Below are 22,066 nucleotides of genomic sequence, written 5' to 3' on the forward strand. Positions count from 1 at the left end.
GAATATTTTCTCCATGGCAATTTTTCAACTCGAATTCCATGACTGGTTCATTCAAAGTGAAGAAGCTGACTGGGAATTGAAAAAAAACCAGGAAAGTTTGTTTTCCTCTTCCATTGGACATTGAGCATCTTGACAGATGAAAGGAGACGTGACAAAGTCAGTCCGTCAGTGGTGCTTAGCAATGGTATGGGAAAAGAGCCCGATGCGCGAAAGGTGAACCTTCCCGCAATGGCTGCAGGTCCACTCGCCAGATGGAGGTTGCAGCACACTCTGCTGCCTGGCTTGTCTGTGGGCCTCAGCCTGATCTCGCTGCAGTGACTGCAGCAGCCTGGCTTCTCCAAACTGAGCGATTGTGTCAGCATTTTCCCAGGAGTCAGCGAGAATGCTGAATTTCTTGAGACCTTGCTTGACCTTGTCACTGTATTGGAGCTTTGGCCTTCCTCTGCGTCACAGGGGGTCATCAAGTTGGCCATAGAGCACAACCTACAGCAGACAGATCTTGAGACGTGCTCCACGCATCCCGACCAGCAAAGGCTGCAAACATTCAGCATAGCTGCATAGATTGTAGGCCAGTTCTCTGAAGTATCTCGTTATTGGTGATATGTTGGCCCCAAGCAATTCCAAGGATTTTTCTAAGTCCTTTGCTACACTAGCATTTATGCCAGCAAAACTTTTGTCACTAAGGGGTGTGGAAAAAAAAAACCACCACACCCCTGAACGACATAAATTTTGCCAGCGTAAGTGCTAGTGTGGGCAGCACTAGGTCAGTGGGAGACACTCTCCCATCAATATAGTTACCACCACTCGTTTAGGTGGTTTATTATATCAGCAGGAGAGCCCTCTCCCGTTGACATAACACAAGCACTGTTACAGCAGCACAGCTGTACCTATACAGCTGTGCCACTGTAAGTTGTAAATGTAGACTAGCCCTAAGACAGCAAAGGTAGAAAACTGTTCAGTCTTCGCTCCTGCTTGGATTATGTAACCCAGCTTTCACGACTATACAGGAGGGTACTAAAGGACACAAACCTGGTAGACAGACACTTTTGTGTTCAAGGTTAGCAACTTGTTGTTCCAAATACGTGAGGTAAGTTTGCCAAAAGTGACAGAAGCTTTGCCAATTCTAGCATCAAGTTTCCTATCAAGGTTAAGTGAGCTGGTAAGAATTGAGCCGGATAGCAGAAGTGATTCACGTTATCCAGAGCTTAAATATTGATATAGATTTTAGGTGGAATGTTGCAACCTTGTGACATGACAACTATTTTCTTCCAAGCTATGGATAAAAAGTAGGTGTGAGGATAAAATCTACTACTTCTAAAATCTTGAAGGACATTGTGACCAGAAACAGTCAGTTCAATTGACTAACTACAGATTAAACATCCTTTATTAATTAAATTACTACATTTAAAATGCAAAACATGATTTGATAGGCATTTTTCTTGTGCATCAAGCTCATTTAAGATAGTTTTACATAACTGATAAAAAACATGTGCATTTTTAATTGAATCCCAATTTCCATTTGAATAGCACGTGACACAAATCCCAAGTAAAACAAACAATTCAATCATAAGAAATGCATCATTTACCATTTTTAGCATAATTGAAAAAATGTGAAAATTAAGAATCTGAATAAATGTATGTTAATATATATAATTGATTAAATTAATATGTACAGATCGAGGGTATTGTCCTGGGTAGCAAAAAGAAGTACCAAATTTAGCGTAAAGACTATATTTATTTGCCAATCAGCCAATGAAAACCAACTTTTTTTTTTTTTTGGACTATAACTAAGTACAAATACAAAACAAGATTAAAATTGATTATTTAAATCAAGGTTCCCTGCTTGTTGATTTAGATTGTCATTATAATTGTTGATTTAAAAAAAAAAAATCAAGCCACCCTGGCCTTGACGAGAAAATATGGTCAAGGCAGCCTAGAACTGGTTTACTTTACAAGTAGCTGGGCTCAAACCATTTCCACCCAGGCTCTGCAGAAGGGACAGACAAGTTCTCCCATAATATAGAACAAATGCATTTATATAGATTGGCATGGTTTACTGACGTGCTATGAACCATGGTATGTGCTCCCAGAAACCTTAGCTCTACACATATATGAGTAGAGCTCCAGTGTCGGTGCACACTGAAATCCCAGTCCCAGAAAAGCAAAGTGCTGCTCTGCAAAGTTATCCCTGTTGCAACCTTTGTGGTGCATATTTTGAGTACTAGTTTATTGGCACAGTAGATTGTGATGGACTGTTCTTTCACTGAGCTGGTCTCAGGGAAAACGTAATCTTTAGATCTATGGTAGGAGTTCTACAGTCTTGCTGCAGATCCCTACGGCATTTCTGAGGACAACACGCTAATATACATGTGCAATAACAACTCTTGTCGGATATGTAGCTGCCATTTCATATTTTTAAAAAGCCAAAAACATTAACTATGGTGCTCAAAGTGCATACAGCTGGCAGAATGGCATCTGTAGTGATACTTATTATCAGGTCACATGGTACTGCCAATATGACCACCGTACTCCACCCACAAGACAGATCCCCACAAGCCTGATTCTCCTCTTATTTGTGCTGGTGAGAACGAGGAGTAACCCTACTGAAATCAATGGAGCATCACTGGTGTAAGACTAACAAATAAGCAGTATCACATCTGACCTGAACTGCAACCGCTGGAGGTTTGAGGCTATCCAGCTAGGTCAAAAGATAGAAGAAAAAAAAAAGGTAAAACAGAAGTAAAAGTGAATGCTAAGGGTCTGTGGACTCTCAAAGACATCAAATGAGCACCTGCTGCTTTGCCACTTCAGATCAAACTCAAACAGAATGCAGAATTTGAGTGTGTTCAAGCTTAACCTACATGGCTTTAATTTCCTCCTCACAGTGGTTGTGTGCACCAAGTCTTCTGGGCTGCAGAGTGAGAATCAAGTCTTGGTTTCCTGTATAGTGGTACACAACACAAACCGCAAGGTTGCTAGGCTAGACCCAACATCTGGTGCTTTTATTGTATTCCCTCCTCCTCCCCTTCCCCCAGAATTAAACCCATACATTCCAGTGTTCATCCCATGGATGAAAATCAGCATATGAAAGCCAGGCTCATCTTTATCTATATTAATAGATATGATAACGTGGATGCAGTTAGTCGTGTTATTGGCTAGCTTTTCAAAGGCTCTGGGCAGCCACTGGGTCTTGTTTTTCACAATGGGAGTTGAGCAGCATTGAAACGGCAGCACTGGGAACGTGAACACTCCCAAAAGAAACTCTTGTTCCTTCAGAAGAGTCCAGCCTTAAGAATTACAGTATTTTCTGGCAATCAGCTGTCAATTGCACAAGAATTACCGTGAATGGCATTTGAATGTGGTATCTGTAACATTTCAGCAGTAGCCTATGCAAGGATGTAGGTATAGCAAATTTTAACTTAGCCAGGCCCACATTAAAGAATTTTGAGACCCTGTGCACTATGGAAATTGCCCCATCCCCCTTAAACTAGACAGAGCATGGGATACACAAGACAACCATCCCCCTGGGCAAAATTTCAGCCTGCCTTTCCACTGTTGACCCCCTCCCCCCAGAAAAGAGGGTCTCAACATTCTGGGGGAGCACGGCAAGCCCTCTGATGGTTCAGCGGGTATGGTAGAAGTGAGGTGGATTAAGCAGTAGATCACAGTGCCTCTCACTCACATTTGCCCCAGATATCCCTTTGTCATGATGGAAGGGCAGCAGGGCCAAATCTGAGCCAGAGATATTGTGACCTGGCACAGGAGGTTGCAGCATCACTCAGATTTTGATTTTTCCCTAATGGTCAACGACTGCTCCCTGAGATAGAGGCCCCCGTGCAAGTGCACTGAGCGCCCAGTGTTTCATCTGGGCTCGCTGATATCCAGAAAGGAGTCAAACAATTCGCTGTTTAATCTACATAGATATTGCATGCCACAGAATGCCTCCTCCGCATGCTGAAGGATGCCAAAGTGTTTCACACACTCTGGCTCAGATTCTGGGCAGGTGCCGGTCCAGAAACCACCTTTGGGCCCTCTAGATTGTGTGTCACTCCCGGGGCTGAAACAGCCCTGCACATAATTAGATCAGCCGTAGGGGTGTGTTAATGGTCAGCTGCTCATAGGTTGCACACCCGTTACACTGAGGCTTATGAGGGGCCCAGCATCGGCCTATGCTGTAGCCGCCATTGGGGGAGATTCTGCTCCAGCCCATTGTGGCACAGTTCTAGCCTCTGTGCACCGTTGGAGCAGCATACAGAGACTACAGCTGGAGAAAAGAGTCTGTCCCTCGGCATATGTATATGCCCATACACACATTTGTCATAAACATACAGCACCACAGTGGAATAAGCTAGTTGGAAAATTTCAACAAAAACATTGAAAAAACAAACAAAAAACCAGAAAGGAGTTCTCCCCTTCCCTCCAACTTCCCGACCAGCTCTACAGTGAGATTCTGGTAAACTGAGGCACTGCCCTCTTTTAACAAGATGTACTGCAGCACTGTAACAAGGTCATCCACATCCAAGCATCCCACGGCAAGAGGTCCCTCTGCAGCACCCTGCCTCTATTTTCCCTTCTTCAGGGCCCCTTAATAATTCAGTCCAAAGGGAATTAATTTTTTCCCTTCTGGGGGTCAGATTTATTTAGTCTTTAAACACTGGCCCTCCAGGCCCAACCTCCCCTTCATGGTTCTCTCCCCTTCTTATCAGAGCTGGGTCCCAATTCACCATCACTCCCAGGCTTTACCTGGCTTCAGCTCAGCTTTCAGACTCTGACTTCCAAACTCCCCCAGTATTAGGGTCTCCCGCCATGAAAATTTCCTTGGCCCTACCACAGCTTTCCCCCATTATGCCACTCTTCTGCTCTTCTTTATAGGATAATAATCACCTGATCCATTTCCCAGGTGCAGCTCCTTAGTAATCAGAGTTGGCTGACCCCAGGCCTTCCAGCCCTGAGGACCAGCAACCCAGTTACAGGCACCTTTTAAAGTCCAACTTTAAAAATGCTGTTTGCCCTACTCCCAGAAAACTCACTTGCCCTTGATTTTAAGGTCTCGTCTAATAGACCCACACACAGCAAGCTATGTGGTACTTACTCAGTTTGTCTAAAGCAGAAGGTTGAAGGGCTCAGTCCAATCTGCTAGGATTTCTCCTTCCCCACTATTCCTGTGCTGTATGTCATACCGTTGAGAGAGGCAATATGGTCTAGTGGATTGAGCATGAGTGTGGGAGCATGGTATTCCTGGTACTTTATTGCCAGCCTTACTACTGACTTGCTTTGGGCAGTTCATGCAAATCTCTTTGTATCTCAGTTTTCGCATTTGTAAAATGGGGATAATAATATTTGCCTACCTACTTCAAAGAGCTGGTATGGAGATTAATTAATTAATATTTGTAGAAGAGTTTGGAAATATTAAGGGGCAAATTCTCATTGACGCTAAGTCTCCTTTACAGTGCAATGCTAGTATCAATGAGAATCTGGCTGTTTGCACCAAATATAATTACTTTAGTTTGTGGTTCTTGGGAACCTGGCCATTCCAGATCAGACCTCTAAATTATCCCCCTCCAGCCTCCTTACTGAGCACACATTTATATTTAGTTTCACTGATTGTTAAATGCCAGAAACTAATTTCATTTTAAATTAACTTTAATATTTCACATTTTATAAAAGGCTACAAAGCTCCTAAGCCTCAGAATAGCAACTAGACATCCAGTTCCCATCTGTCTCCTATTAACAAAAACAGCCCAGATAATATAAGGCTATATGTAGAGTGGAATATGAAAAATTAACAAGAGGTGATATGGTATAGACCACCGAGTAGATTCAGTCAATAGTCATCTTAGCACTACAGATCTTATTCAGTGTCAAGTTTAAGGAATGAGCAGCTGAAAATGAGGAGATAGAATTAATGTACAATGGGAATGCAGATCTAGTGAAACTCCATTTATAGATAAATCCTATATTGTCTCAGTGCACGGCCATGTGCAAACAGCTACTCCATTTATAATGAATCTCTGGTTAGAAGGTCAAGACCTCAGCCCAAGGAACCTGGCTGAGGATTGGGGGAAACATGAGTCATCCTTACCCTGTGTTGCTCCACTGCGGTTACTTGAAGCCCTGAACTGAAGTAGACCTTTGCACTCTGAAGAACCACACAGTGGGGTTGGTGGGAGGATGTGCACAGACTCGTCTGATGTAGACTCATGAAGATGTTGGGTTGGAAGGGACCTTGAGTCGTCATCTAGTCCAGCCCCCAGCTCCACTTGTCCTGGCATGTTGTCCCCACAAAGTTGGGCTCTGCAGTGCCCTGGTGCCATGCATCCCTTGTATGGTGACACCACAGTAGTTCTGCTGCCTGGGGTGGGGAGGGGCTCCACAGCTGAAGAGGTTGGGGGCTGGATTTGACCCAGAGTGAAGCTCTATAGGGGAAAAAAAGACTCCTCTACTGTGTGTCTGAGGAGATGGGGCAGACCAGGAGAGAAGATTAAGGAAATGCTCTCTGTTGCAGGACCAACCTCCCCCCAGCAATCCTTTTCATAACAAACTCCGAGAGCCCATTTTCCTGTTTACAGGGCATCGGGTAGTCGTTACTGCCTCTCCTATAAAGAAACAGTTTTGTTTCAGTGCGCTGAACAGGCAATGGCTATCTTTGAGTGAAGTCCCCCCACGTAACTAACAAACAGAAAAAGGAGGACTCCCCACTCCCACCCCCGCTTTGCAGTCTGAACCCAAGCGTAATCGAAAAGACTGCTGAATTTGCTTGGGTGGACTGCAGTGGAAGATCTCAGTGAAGGCAGGCTGCTCCCTGACTGTAAGCAGAGTCTGCCTGTCTGCAGAACCAATGGGAGGGTTCGCAGACACACAGCGAGTTCTTTATGTTAGGAGGATCACACGCAATTTTTTGTCCTTGCAGAATTCCACTCTGTGTAATTATCCTTTTGATCACGTTCAACATGAAAAGAGAAGCAACTGCGTGTGAATCATGGCCTTGTTCTGTGGTGAATTAACAGTTTGGACAAACGGAGGCTGTGAGAAAGAACCGCTGGGCCGAGGGACAGGTCTCTGACAAGTTCCTCATTTTTCAATTTGTAAATATTTCAGGAAACCGTGTTGCTGTCAGGACAAGCAGGACATTCCCGGAACTGTTTTCATGGTCGTTAGCAAAGTGGAAGTCCTGTGCAGTGTTTGCTTTAGGCCTATGCAGCTGCACAGGGCCCCAGCACTTCAAAGGCTTCTTACGGCACTCACCCCAGAGTACCACCCCTGATTTCCTAACCACAGTCTCCTCTGACTTGGGGCCTGGTTCTCCTCTCCTTTCGTTTTTATTAAGGTGCTCCAACTTCACTGGATGTACACCAGGGCGAGGCAGAGGAAAATAAGGCCCTTTGGTTTCCATGAGGCACAGAAAACCCTGAAGTGCTTAATCCCCACCCTTCCTTCTTAGAAAGACGCACTTCATCTCCTGCTTCTTCCTCTGTTTGAGGGAAGTAGGTCTTAGACTGAAGGGAAGACAACTGTTGTTCAGGGGGTGGGGATAACAGGCGGACAGGAAGTGGGCAGTGATGTCTCTAGATAGTGAGAACCTGGAGGTGGGGGACCTGATTGTAGGAATGGAAGAAGGGGACCCTCAGAGTCTCATTGATAGAGCTGATTGGCAGGGCTTGAAAACCCAAGCGCTATCCCAAAATCTTAATTTGGCAAAACAGCCACACCAAATTACTGGGCTTTTTGCCTTATGGGTGATAATGGGATTAAGGAGATATTTTTCTTCCCTTCAGCCTTTTCCTCCTTGAACACAGGCTTGAACCAAACCCCCCACCCCCAAATCGGAACAACCAGAACGCAAGAAAAATTTGAATCTGGATCAGAACTTTGCATCTGGCCCCTCTTCTTATGCTGTGCTGAACCAAAGCCCTAGATCTGGAATTCTTCTGCCCTGCGCTTAGGAACCACTCAGAGCTGACTCTCAAAAGAGCTCTTGAAAATGCATTGCAAATTATATTGAAAAAGGAGTAAGGGCCAGGTTCTTGTCTGCGTCAGGTTGTGACTCCCTGACCCCCAGTTTCCTGGTCGATGCAGGTTAGAGTTGCAAAGGAGAAGCTCAAACTAATGGCACTGTCATCAGGTCCTTCAGGTTCCTCATGCCAAAGCGGGGGTGGGCATAGCAGAGCTCTGCTACACCACACCCCTTCCTGACTACCAGTGGGTGCCTCCAAGATACCCCCATCCTCCCCTTCCGCTGTGGGCTAGGGTGGTATCTGCTGCCAATGGTAGCTGTGCTGGCAGAGTTCCCTTAAAGAGAGACTTCTTTCTGTACTGGCCATCTCTTAAGTCCATTCTGTGCAGCGGACAGTCAGAGACTCCCTGGAATAGGAATATTTGCTACTTGTGGGTTTCACAGATCTTACAAAGACTGTCTAAGGCAATTGGAGAGGCAAAGGAGATTATTACCCTTTAGGGCCCTTAGCCTACCTGAGTTTACTGTGAGTCTATTCCTGTGTATAAAGTTAAACACATGCTAGGGCTTTACAGAATCAGGGCTTTATTGTTCTGTCCTGCTCCCGCTGAACACCAATGATCAATTTCCATTGACATCATTGGAAGCAAAGTTGGGCCCAAAATCAAAGTGTGTGTATACCAGCAGCAACAGATACAATGCAAAAGCCTCCTGTAATGCACTATGGAGCAACTACTGTATGTTGCTGTAAAATTGTTTATTCATATAACTACATACATACAAGGTAGGAGAAGTCTCCGTGCAATTTCAGCTGAATTCCTAGATAAACAAGTTTGATTAAGCTAGAGTTTAAGTTGTGAAGACAAACAAATTTCTGGAGAACACAAAAACTCAAAGGGCCTGACCCACCACTGAGTTACTCCAGTTTTATCCTAGTGCAACTCCATTCGTTTCACTGGAGTTAACACTAGCCAAAAAGAGGAATAAAGCTGTGCTGAATGAGGCCTGAAGTGAGGTTCTTCTGATGAAAGTGATCTACTCTTTAACAGAGCAGTTTCACTTAAAAAAACCCCCACATGCTGGAAAGCCAGTTTCTACTTTGAGATCTACTGATGAAAAGTGCTACATAAGAGCTGGGCATTTTTATTTTTATTAAGTACCAGTTCTTAAAAGGATAAGATTTAATTCAAAGTACAAAGTATGTATTTTTAAGTTTCACTGGAATGAAGTAATTTTCTTAGATGCCTAGGAAGAAATTTGGAGCCACCTGAAAGTGCAAAATGTGTAGATTAAAAAAAAAAGTTGTGATTTCACTTTTGCTAGAAAGTGGAGCACAGAACATTTAAGGACAGTGGGGGCGGGGGAGGTTTAAAGAATCGGACAGCTGAGGTCCATCACTTGCATAAATAAATAAATAGCATAGACCAGGAAATCGAGAGACTAGAGAAAGAGGCTTAAATGCATTCTTTGCTTTATCTGCTACTGTAAATTGAATATATATATATTCATTATATATATATAAAGGATGTATTCAGCTTTTCTCACAGACTGAACATCTGGGCCTTCTGATTTGGGCTCAGCTGCGCTCAGCCACTCAAAGGCTGATGACAAAGGACTGGCGACACTTCTGCTAGCTTGGCCCAGCTGCTGTTTCACAGTCCTGGAGAGCTAAACTTTGAGCAACACCTCCTGCTTCTCTCTGTGGCCTTATATGCTGGATTTATGTTTGGCTAGCGTGGGCCTCCTCCAACAGGAAGCGGCTGCCATTTAAGGCGTGCAAGTGATTCTTGGCAAGGCTTCCAGCAAAACAGCCCAAACACTTGTTCCTGATTGGCCGAAAGGCAAGGGGCCGTTTAAGCTTGTGAATGTGTTAGCAGTTTCAAAAATGTCTTCTTTTGTCAGTTAGAGATTTTCCAGAATTTAGAAGCGGAAAGCAAGAGAGGGGTACAAGGAAGCTATTAAAAATATATAAAATAAACTTGAAGGGGGGAAAAGCGTGTTTCATTGAGAAACTGCATGCTATATTCAAGGGAAGTATTGGTGAAGGCTTATTATTTTAACAAAGACTTTTTCTGTTGTGAACAGGAGAAGCAGATGTTTAAAAGACGGACAGGAAGTGGCTGTGACAAATGAAAGGATTTTTGATTGAATTCATGAGCTGTACTTCCTGCCAGTAATTCATTCAACTCTAGGCTACATAAAAAAACATAATATTTATGGTTTAATCATTTCTCTTTTTAACATGAAGCCAGAATATACAAATTCTTGGTGCTAAAGGTAAAAAATCATTAGTATTGTCAGCTGGTGTTTTAGCTCATGATTCATTTTTTTTATTTAATCAAATAATCTGTCTGTGAGCAAACACCTGAGAACTTCCTACAGCAATGTTTTGGAAGTTTGTTTAAGCAGGTGTAGAAAGGCCTTAGCATTTTCTGAGCTTGGCAAATGGAAATATGCTGTTTAAAGGTGCAATCCAACGGCCATTAATGTCACTGAAAGACTTAAAACCATACTGGCACAAGGATTTTGTTTTTCTCAGCACGATTCTGCTGAAAAGCAGTTTTTGTGTGTGTCTGGTAATTGCGGTGTTTTCTGCATCTATTCCTTTCTCCGTGATGAATTCTGTTTGTTTACAGCCTCAAGGAAAACTTGTCACTAGAAATTTCCTTTTGAATTTTCAGCTTGAGGATTTCACAACAGCAGAACCATTGCAACACAGCGATAAACAAGCCTATGAAAGTCTCTGGGGAACTGAAGCTTTGCTTTTTCACAATTTGGTTAAGTAAATAGTTACAGAATGTGTCAGGAGATGGAAAACGTGGGCTATCCATAAAACTATTCTGAAAAGTTGATTTTGCTAGCCAAATTCTTAGACTGTGGAATCTAACAGTTGCAAAGGAACAGTTATTATGCTGACCAGCTGATGTTTGCTTCTTCTGCATAATGGATCAGGTCTTTGAGTCTGGCTCACAGCACAGTAGGGGGTGACATAAAGTTCACTCTCACAGTCCTGAAGTTACTGGGTGCAGGCCCAGTCCCCAAGCACAAGACAGAGCAGACTGATGCATGGAAATAACCACAGGGGATCAGTGCAGCATTTAGGCAACCCAACCATCTCCTGTCCTGTACCCTTACACTGGCAGGAGGGGAGCACAGTGTTGGGGAAGCTTCTATGCCAGATCTGCACCTCCAGAGGGGCATTGCAAAGGTCTGATCCTCCTGCAGCCAGATTAACTGGCCTCTGGTCCAAAGGCACTGGCACTGAGGTGCTAAGCATCACGCTGCAGCAGAAGAACTTACCCAGTGACATTTGCGAAAAACAACAAGAATGGCATTACAGTTCTCTCTGGTCACTTAACGCATGAGCTTTCAACAGCCACCTGATTCTTTTTGGCCCTGGATTGTATTGGAGAGATTAGCAGCACAATCTAGTGGCTACGATGGAGGTCTGCTGTTCTGAACTTGCAAAGTGTGGCGGGCCAGCAGTTTACCTGTGAATTGAGGGTGCTCAGTATCTCCTAAGAGACATTCAGCACCTTGTAGGATCAACGTCTAGGGGTAAGGTCTCTGCCACCCAGTCGCTGTGTAAACTGGAGAACCTTTATTTGCTTTAGTTTAGCCATCCTAAAGTGTATGTAAATACATCCTGCATTATAAGGGCATTTGGGGGTTTAATAAATCGATGCTTCTAACGTGCTTTGGGATCCTCTGATGAAAGGCATTTACATAGGCGTGAGGCATTATTTCTGATACTAGGGAATGTATCAGATCTCCATGAGAATCAGGTGCCTCCTTTATAGAGGGGACACGGACCTTTTATTGCATGGTATGTTTAAAGAACTGATAGAGGAGGCCACATCCAGCAAAGGGACAGCGGCCATGGGACAAAACGTATCCTTGCTTTGCTCCATAGGTAGTGATGGGGCGGGGCAGAGGTGTGCTGAGGACTCCTGGCAGCTGATTTTGAAAGAAGCAGCGTGCATTCCTCAGAGTGCGTGCCAGCTGCGAAGGACTTGGGGCTGAGTGTCACGGGGCGGGGTTCCCTCACCCTGAATTCCTTCCCGCAAACAGTCCTCACACATTGCTGCTTTACTCACAGTGTGCTCTACAAGTCCTTGTCCCCCCACCACATCAGGCTTTTACCTTCTCACAGAGCAAGTGGGGGGAGAGCGGGAGGCTCTGTGCTCCTGGGCTTCTCTGGCCCTTCCTTCTGGCCTTTAACTCCTCTACTTTAACTGTCCTCCGCTGACAAGCTGAATCCACCTTGTTTGTTCAGTGGCGTACCGAGGGTCTCCGGCGCCTGGGGGCCAAGCCTATATTTGCATCCCCTCCCCCCCCCCAGGCCTCATGCTGCCCCACACACACACACAGGGCAGGAGGGGTCCCAGTGCCACCCCCCAGCTGCTCTGGGGAGGAGGGCTCTGTACTTGCGGGGTGTGAGGCCTGGGGGCCACAAATGCAAGCTTGACTCCGCCGCCCCCCTCCCTGAGCTTACCCGTTGCACGGCGCCCACCTCTCCCGCTGCAGCCCTGCAGCCTGGCGCCGGCTTGGACAGGGCAGCCACACCTCCCGGCCTGGGGATGGGGGCTGGGCCGGCCCTTCACGATGCACGAGGGGAAAGGCCCCTCAGAGCCTCCTGCATCCCTCGCCTCCTGCGCGTCATGAGGGGCTGGCCCAGTGCCCCACTGCAGGCCGGACCTGGGGGCCTGGCCCCGCTGCCGCCCCTTTGGTACGCCACTGTGTTCATTGTTAATTGGCTAGTCAGTTATCTCCTCAGTTTGGCCCATGGACACTTGCAAAGAGTGATGAGTCAGGGCCTGTCTACACTTGAAACGCTGCCGTGTAGACACTACCTATGCCGATCGGAGAGGTTCTTCCATGGCAATAGATAATTCACCCCCCTGAGAGGCGGTGGCTAGGTCGACCTAGCACAGTCTACATAGTGGGGGACAGGTTGCCTTAACTACATCTCTCAGAGGTGTACATTGAGCAATGTAGCAGGGTCAATCTGACCTTTTAGTGTCAACCAGCCTTAGACTACTCACATTCTGTCACACATCTTCTCCCCCCACGCCTGTTTTTTTCCCTGCCAGGGCCTTTCCCTCCTCCCCTTGGCTCAGACTTTCTTCTGGGAGCTACTGTTCCCTCTTGTGAATAAGGTTTCTTTCAACTGGCTCTCCAGTATCGCTATGGAAGCCTCCATCTTCCACCTGCAAAAGGTGCATTCAGATGGGTCACATCTCTGTCTCTGCCCTCCTGTCCTCTCACCAGAGGCAGCCCTCTACCCCATTGGACTCTTCCTCTGCTTGTAAGGTCTCCCTTTCTCTTACCTCACCTTCTGTCCTCATCCTTTTTATATCCCCTTGAGCCATCTTTCTGCACTAAATCCTGTTCTATTTTTGCCCCCTTTTCAGTCCCCTTTACCTTGGGGTGTTCTCCCCGGCCTTTGTGTTTTTGGCTTGACTCCTGTCTAGTACATCCCATTTCTTCTTTTTCTAGCCCCCCTCTGGCTTCCTGACCTATTCCTCGATACCTTGCTCACCCTGCCCGTGCCTTTTCCAGATCTCCCATTTCGATCTCCGTGAATTCCTTCCCTTCCCTAAAACAAAAGGGCTCCGCTCTGTTGTGATTAATACCAGTCGGGGCAAGGTCCTGATCACTCCAGCCCGCTGCCATCTAAATGTTCCCCATATGTCCAGAGGTACTCTGGCCACTGGACAGATTTTCTCCTCCCCATGAATACATGTCAGTTTTAAACTGTCTCCCAACATCATCTAATAGGGCTTGACCCAGACTCTCCTGACTGGGGTAACAGTGGATAAAAAGCTGGATATGAGTCAGCAGTGTGTCCTGGTTGTCAAGAAGGCTAATAGCATATTGGGCTGCATTAGGAGGAGCATTGCCAGCAGGTCACGGGAAGTGATTATTCCCCTCTATTTGGCATTGGTGAGGCCGCATTTAGAATATTGTGTCCAGTTTTGGGCTCCCCACTACAAAAAGGATGTGGACAAGTTGTAGAGAGTCCAGCGGAGGACAACAAAAATGATTAGGGGGCTGGAGCACAGGACTTATGAGGAGAGGCTGAGGGAACTGGGCTTGTTTAGTTTGCAAAAGAGAAGAATGAGGGGGATTTGATAGCGGCCTTTAACTACCTGAAAGGGGGTTCCAGGGAGGATGGGGCTAGGCTGTTCTCGATGGTGGCAGATGACAGAACAAGGAGCAACGGTCTCAAGTTGCAGGGTGGGAGGTCTAGGTTGGACATTAGGAAAAAGTTTTTCACTAGGAGGGTGGTGAAGCACTGGAATGGGTTACCTAGGGAGGTGGTGGAATCTCCATCCTTAGAGGTTTTTAAGCTGCGGCTTGACAAAGCCCTGGCTGGGATGATATAGCTGAGGTTAGTCCTGCTTTGAGCATGGGGTTGGACTAGATGACCTCCTGAGGTCCCTTCCAACTCTAATATTCTATGATTCTATGACCAACAAGCACCCTGCGACAGAGTCTGTCACCCTTGTCGGTGCCCCTGTCTCGCAGAGATGGTGGGTGTCCATTTTGATTGCCTCCCAAGGCTTTCTGTCCACCCCAGCACTCAGTGAAATTACAACCCATGTAGGGACATTTCCTTTTCAAAGATCCTGAACCCCCATGCTGCACAATTTGATGGGGTGTGGATGGGGTCTCCTTGTCCACCCTCTTCTTTACCAGGGTCTTTTTCATCAGTGGTTCCCCACCTTTCCTCCTTGCATTGTGTCCTCTAAATGGGCAGGCTCGTTTATTAGGGATGCTCACCTCCACAGACTCCTCAGTGAGTTTTATGGCAGCTTCTAGTGCAGCGGGCTGGTGTCTCTGCAACCAAGTCCTAGTGACCGCAGGGAGACTCTGTAGTAGTTGCTCCAGAGGAGTAATAGTAATAATAATACTAAACCCCAACTCCTCAGTTATCCAGTCTCAGCCTCCTAGTGGCTCAATCAGATCATTTTTGGGCAAAGGCCCTACATCATGTCCCCTCTGACCAGCATGCTGACCATAACATCTGCCTGTACCATTCAGCAGATACGCCCATTAGATCTAGAAAGGCTGCTTCAATTATATCAGAGTCAGCTGCATGGAGATCACTCACCGCCATATCCGCAGTTTGTGCCTCTCCCGAGAGGGAGGAAGCTGATTGGAAGGCCAAACCTTCTTCTCCCAGTCCACTCCTGATGCCTCCCTTTGGAATATTAACAAAAAGATATCAGTGTCATCTGTCGGGCCCATTTTGCGCAGTACCATGCCCATCGCCTGGGGAAACTTCCATGCCAGGGGACTTACCAGCTTCTCTGTGAGCTGTTGCTGCACCTGGCTCCCCATTGCTCAAGGCCTGGCTGTTGTTCTGTCTGCCAGGATAACAAGGGCTGTCTCTCTTGTCACTGGGTCCGCTGACACTCTTGGAGGGTTTCCTGCAACTCCTTTTGCTGTTCTGCTACCTGGCACAGGGGCTCCTCCATGCTGCCTGGTCTGCCAGGCCTTCTTGTTGGCATACCAGAGAGTGGAGGATCCTGGACAAGCTCCCAGGATGGATGCACATTGTAACCAGCCAGCTATGCTGTTTGGAGCTGTGGAGTGTCACTAGGTATGCCAGTCAGGCCTAGAGTTCAAGGGAGCACTGGATGGCAATTGTTTCTGTCTCTGATGGGGACAAAGAAGAGGTTCCCTGTGCTTATTTTTTGCTCCCTCTGCATTTCCACAGGGACAGCCAGAATTTTGCCCAGTGAACAGCTGCTTTTTGATAAAGACTTTAGTAATTAGTTGTCAGTTACTGTTTAGGGTTTAACTGCTCTTGAACGTTAGTGAGCCGCTCTATATTTACAGCAAATTGGCATTTCGCACATTTGGGATTGTGCTGTTAACTGCACAATAGAGAGTCCAGTTTTCTGTAAATATTGAGATTTGGTCATTATACAGTCATTAAAATTCAAAAGCAGATAAATGACTCTGCTGCTGAATCTGCTGGGGGCAACCCTCCTTCCAGTAAAGGGGACGTTATCCCTGTGATGTGCAGGGCTTGAGCTGCTATATTTTATTAACAGTGCGTTAATGAGCTGAGCCCCCACACACCACAATGAAAATGTACCCTGAAGTGTAACAGATGGGCTCAGCAGCTAAAGACATACAATAGAGAACCTAGGAAATAGATCCAGATTAAATACGAACCTGGAAGGCCAGTATTTGCTGACTATGCCTCATTATGGTATGGATCCCAGAATAATGGGCAATCTTGGACATTGTGGGGGAAATACTGGCCCCACTGAAGTCAGTGGGAGTTCTGTATAGTTTGTGCTTTGATGCCAGAAAACACTGTCCATCGACTTAGAACCGTATTTGCAGCTCCTCTGAAACTCATATTAAGTTCATGGATCACTTGCAATTCAAGGTTTGCAATAATTGCATCTGTGAGTGTCTCCACCCTAGTCGCACCCAATGGTTCCTCTCCAGCAACAGCCTTGCCTAGTGGGCGCAGCTCTCAAGCAGCAGCTCTGCCTGATGGGTACAGTCCTGGACAACAATCCCGCTTCATGGGTGCAGTTCACGGGCAGCCGCTCCGCCCAAAGGGTGTAGTTCACAGGCGGGGTATGGGAAACTGGGCCCTCCCACTCCACTGGATTCCAACCCAGGGCCCTGGGAGGCTGGTTTGCTATCACTCACTTGGTGGTGCCTCATGTCAGCCTCAAGTCAGCTTCCCTGGGTCACTTCCTCTACCTCCCTCTGCATCCAATCTGATCGCAGTCTGTCCCTGGAGAGCTCTGCCTTCTGGGCTTCCAGCCCTGATCCCAGTCTTCGCATGCTGCACTTCCCCCATTCTCTGGCTCACATCCTTCCCTGGAGCTCCCAGGGCAGGTCCTTCTCCCTGGTCTGCCGTGTGTCTGCCTTTTAAATCCTGCCTGTAACCTAAGCATGCTCGGCATGGGCAGAGCGGCAGGGCCTCCTTAGCCCAGAGTTTCTCCTTAACCCCCTCCCATCCAGTGAGGGTTTTATACACCCTGTCACAGCGTCGATAACGTGTTTTGAATGTCAATGAAATTTTGCGACAAGATTTTATTGATTCTATTTTCAATGTTGATGACAAGGATATAAAAATCACCTGATTTGCAGTGACGGGGTGACCCCGTGCAGGTCACCAACATCAGCAAAACCAGCGAACAAACACTATTAAAAAAAAAAAAGCACAAAATGTCTTTGAGCTGTATGTTATTAACGATACCTCACAGGGTACTGGTAAACGTACCACAGAATGCTTTGCAACAGTAATGAAATCTTAGTACCAAGAGACGACACTAGTGCTCCTTAATGTTAAATCTTTGCTGAGAAAAAGCATATAATCACAGGGTTTTTTTTTTTTAAGAATGACCTATTTTGCAGACTATCAAAGCATCTTTAGTGAGGGTTTGTGGTACATATAACACGCAAAATTAAAACCAAGCCAGCTTATAATTAGAAATGCTAGTAATAGCAACCTTGCCCGCCCTGATCCCTGGTAACACTGTAAGCTGTGCCGCTAACAGTAGGCAGAAAGTGATATTATTATCATGAACATTCTTGAATTTGAGCCAAGGTAGCATTTCTCCTAATTCTGCGTGTGAATGAAAATGAAATGAAAAGGCTCCAGTAACTGCATGTTTTGGAGAATATTTGACAGTCCTTTGCTAAGAACTAAGCACACGGGACAGTATCAAATCTGTATGCAGTTTTCCTTCTCGTTATCTCTCACACACACACACACCTGCATTGTGTAGCAGCCTTCCCTGTTTCATGGCTCTCTGTCGAAGGCAGAGGTAGTTCAGGATGGCATATCTGGAGAGACCTGGGCAGGATAATGGGCTCATCCTCATGGCATGGCGGATGATTGTGCTGGAGAGGGTGAAGGCAAACACCTTTTTCACAGTATGGCAAGGAGTGCCCCTAACTGCTTAGCCCGCAGGTGGCATTATGCCAGTGGTTCTCAAACTTTTTGTAATGGTGACCCCTTTCAGCTAAAGGGAAATTACGAAGTCGACGAACTCCCGTCGACTGCCACCGAATTTCTGGGTAAGTGTAGACTAGGCCTTAACTAGTGTAATTTAGATCGACTTTCAGCATTAGTATAGACCAGGGCATAATCTGGCCCCAGGCATGTAGCTGCTTCCAGCAGCTGTCAATGGAGTCTGCATTATTTTCCATTTACAGAATGCAGCTCACTGGCTGAATCTAATCTGAATCTGAATTGGGCTTCTTCTCTGGAACAGAGTGAGTACAGAGGGGCTGGACTAACATGAAAAGACAGCCTAATAAGGAAGGAGGTGGGCAAAAACCTAAGGACTGCAGGCATCACCTCACGTTCAGCACCTGGATTGATTAGATCTCTAGTCAGGAAGGTGAGAGTCCCCTCAGTATAAGATCATTGCTAGAGTTCATGATGCCAAAGTCCATGAGACAGGAAAGTATCCTTCAAGCAGATGCTCATAGTTGTCCCCCATGGTCAAAAAGAGAGAGCAGAGAGTAAAGCAACCAAATGCACTGATTAAACATAGAGAGTGATCATTTTTATGCTCTGATATTTCAGGAGTGCAGACATTCTAATGTGCATATGCTCTACATAGCTGAAGTGGGATTTTTATTAGTGGCATTTTCTGATTAGCGAGGACTTTTGTTTCCTCCTAATACTAGGCACTTCTTCTCCTCAGCTGTTTTCATGGTAGAGGAAAACCAGTTTGTACATCTGGGCATTATTTGGAACAATAAGCTTGGCCACGGCTGTAATTTGGTAATTGTAGTCTCCGCTGAGCCCTGCCAATACATTGTAAATACATGTGCAGCTGAGTATGCGATATTGACACATGGCAGTTCACAGACATTTTTGGGACAGTGTGAGAAACTGACCATGTCTGGAATGTCCTTCTGTGTTTGTGCGGTAAGCCTCTGCAAAATAAAAACTTCACCATCACAGCAAAAAAAAAAAAAAAAACAAACCAACAGTGTGCCAACCCCGTGTAAAACTTAACAACAGCTTTTTTCCAAATGGTTTGTTTTCCTGGGGATTCAATTATCTCCTGTACAAAAACTTGCTTCTCGTCTTTTGCAACCAAGACACCCAACCAAAATAGTCAATTTTCACTCTTTGTTGGTACTGTCTGCTAAACAACAACACATGACATCTGGTACACCACAGAACCCAGTACCCTAATGCAGAACATGACAACATGCTTCTGGCAGAATCCTGTACCTTCTAAAGCAAAAGGGAAAGTTAGTGGAGGGACCAGTAGAGATATAATGGGTTTTGTGGGAAGGGCAGGGTATATGACTGTGAGGCCTCGCTCTCATCATCTTGACCAATCAGAGGCAACTTTAACATTTTTGGGTAGAACCAGTGAACCAATATTCCACCCTCCCAATTTATATCCAATTCTATCACACTTTGTGTACAGTTGAGCTGGCCTGAGGATCTGGAGGAGGCGGAGTGAGAGGACTCTTCGGGGTACACCCCCCACTCTCAATTGACTCATTTGATATAAAGAAGTGGTGTGGAGGTAAGAATGGAAGGGTGGGAGAGAGATGGATCTCTAGGGTCTCCCGGCATCTTGCTGTAGAAGTTTAAGAAAAGGAAAGTGGAGACTCTCTTTTTCATTTCTAAACCCCACCACCAGTCAGGGGATGCCAGCCATGGCTTTTGAAAGACCCAAAGGCTGACTTCTGTGACAAAGAGTTTAAGTTTAGGCGCAAGTGCTGGAGATAGCAGGTCATTCCAACTGGGGTCCTCAAAATTCCACCCGCCCCGGGATTCTGTGGCGCTCATTTCCCCACATCGTATTCAAGATCCCTCTTCTTTCAAGTAGATGCACCCGCAGCGGGCTCCAGCAGACACTGAGCATGTAAGCACATGCCTAACTTTAACCCTACTGTCATGCCCATCTTTATTCAGTACAACACTTAAGCATGTTACAACAAACATGTGACAAATGTGTACTCATGTTGCTTAATGCATTACTGGAAGGGTGCTAATGAATTGGAGCAGCACATGGGAATTTGCGAGGGAGTTCTCCAGCTAGAGAAGAGACTATGTGTTTTTTGGGGTCTGTGTGTTTGTTTGTCCATCAGTTTGCTGTGCGTTTGCTTGCCTGCTGTGTATTCGCTTGATTGAAGATTATAATGAGGTCTGTTTTGGGGGCTGTGTGCTGAGCCAAGTGGCCTGCCAGGCTAGGCTGAGGGCTTCCTAACGACCCTTTGATTCATAACCCCATTAGGAGCCCTTGACACGGGGGTGAGGCTAACTCAGGGAGAACAGGGGTTTAAAAAGCTAGCCCGTATGCAACCAAAGGAGCTAGCAAATGGAGGGAGTTTTGTGGGGGAGTTTAGATGGGGAGTGTGACAGGCAGAGATACCTAGGCCAAGAGCTCCCTTCTTCCCCAAAATATAAAAACCAAAACCCTCCAAGAGTAAAAATAACACAGGCAGCGTCTGCGCAGCGTGATCCAGTTTATTGCACTGAACGCAGCATGAACAATGACTTGCCTCGTGGGCAGGTGGTATATGTTTGCATTTGGTGCAAGCACCTCATAGCCCTCAGAGAGATAGTGCAGGCTCTTGAGACCCAGAGTGGATGAACTGCAGGAGCTAAGGGTGACAGAGAGGTACAGAGAGGAGACTCTCAGGGACAGGTAGAGTGGTCCCATTCCAGTCTGACAGCCCCTGGGCTGTTAAGGAGGATGAAAGTCTCAGGGAAGAAGAACATCAAGCTGGAGAGAAGGGAAACAATCCCATCATTGGGACCCTCCTTCCAGATGATGTCATGGTATCCTCTCACATTGAGGATACCCCGCCTGGGGAGGAACCCTCAGTTACTAAGAAGAGCCAGATAATAGTCACAGGGGATTTGATATGTGATGAGTGGGAGAATCGCATTGTAAATTGCCGACTGGGTGTGAAGGTTGCTGATCTCATGAGATATCTAGACAGACTTATGGGCAGTACTGGGGAGAAGCTGGTGGTTGTGGTACATCTAGGTACCAGTGACAGGGAAAGGTAGGAGAGAGGTCCTAGAGGCCAAATTTAGGCTGCAAGGTAAGAGATTAAAGTCCAGGACCTACATGGTAGCATTCTCTGAAATGCTTCCAGTTCCACGTGCAGGGCCAGAAGGACAATCAGAACTGCAGGGTCTCAATGCATGGAAGAGACAATAGTGTTTGGAGGAAGGATTTAGATTTATTAGGAACTAGGGAACATTTTGGGAAAGGAGGAGCCTGACCAGGAAGGATGGGCTCCTAAACCAAAAGAGAACGAGACTGCTGGCATGTGAAATTAAAAGATTGTAGAGGAGTTTTTAAATTAAGCGCTGCAGCAAAGCCGACAGGTGCGGAGGAGCACACTGTTTGGCCAGAGGAAAATAGAATGGATCATAAACTGGCAAGTCAAGTGTAAAAGCATAATAAGGCAGGCCAAGAAAGCATTTGAAGAGCAACTAGCTAAAAACAAAAACTAACAGCATATTATATTAAGGACATCAGAAGCAGGGATCCTGCCAAACAGTGAAAGGGGCCACTGGACAAACGGAGGCACTAAAGGAGCACTCCAAGAAGACAAGGCCATTGCGGAGAAGCTAACTGAATTATTTGCATTGGTCTTCACTGAAGAGGATATGGTGGAGAGTCCCACACCTGAGCCAGTCTTTTTAGGTGACAAATCTGAGTAACAGGAGATTTTGATAAATTAAACAGTAATAAATCACCAGGGCCAGATGATATTCACTCAAGAGTACTGATCTGATCTGAAGGAGATCAGATATGAAATTGCAGAACTACTAAGTGGTATGTAACCTATTGTTTAAATCAGTCTCTGTACCAGATGATTAGAGGGTAGCTATTATAATCCTGATTTTAAAAAATGGCTCCTGAGGCAATTGGAGCAATTACAGCCCAGTAAATCTAACTTCAGTTCCAGGAAATTGGTTGAAATTATAGTAAAGAGCAAAATTATCAGACACATAGATGAACACAGTATGTTGGAGAAGAGTCACATGGCTTTTGTAAAGGGAAATCATGACTCACCAATCTATTAGAATTTTTAAGAGGGTCAACAAACATGTTGTGACCCGTCTGTGCCGAA

At 45.9% G+C, this 22,066-nt stretch overlaps 1 protein-coding gene across 1 annotated transcript in view; it reads left to right on the top strand.

Moving 5' to 3' along the window:
- The window catches only part of LOC137166321 (mastermind-like protein 2), a 65,453-nt gene extending 55,377 nt beyond the window's left edge, over nucleotides 1-10,076 (top strand). Inside the window, exons 2-3 of the transcript XR_010923654.1 lie at nucleotides 6,911-7,055; nucleotides 10,040-10,076. The gene's annotated coding sequence lies outside the window, so the exon portion shown is untranslated. The remainder of the gene's footprint in view (nucleotides 1-6,910; nucleotides 7,056-10,039) is intronic.
- The last annotated feature ends 11,990 nt before the right edge of the window (nucleotides 10,077-22,066 follow it).

Source organism: Emydura macquarii, unplaced genomic scaffold (assembly GCF_026122565.2).
Source record: "Emydura macquarii macquarii isolate MOO-44397 ecotype Brisbane River unplaced genomic scaffold, CSIRO-AGI_Emac_v2 contig_318, whole genome shotgun sequence".
Classification (NCBI taxonomy): Eukaryota; Metazoa; Chordata; order Testudines; family Chelidae; genus Emydura; species Emydura macquarii.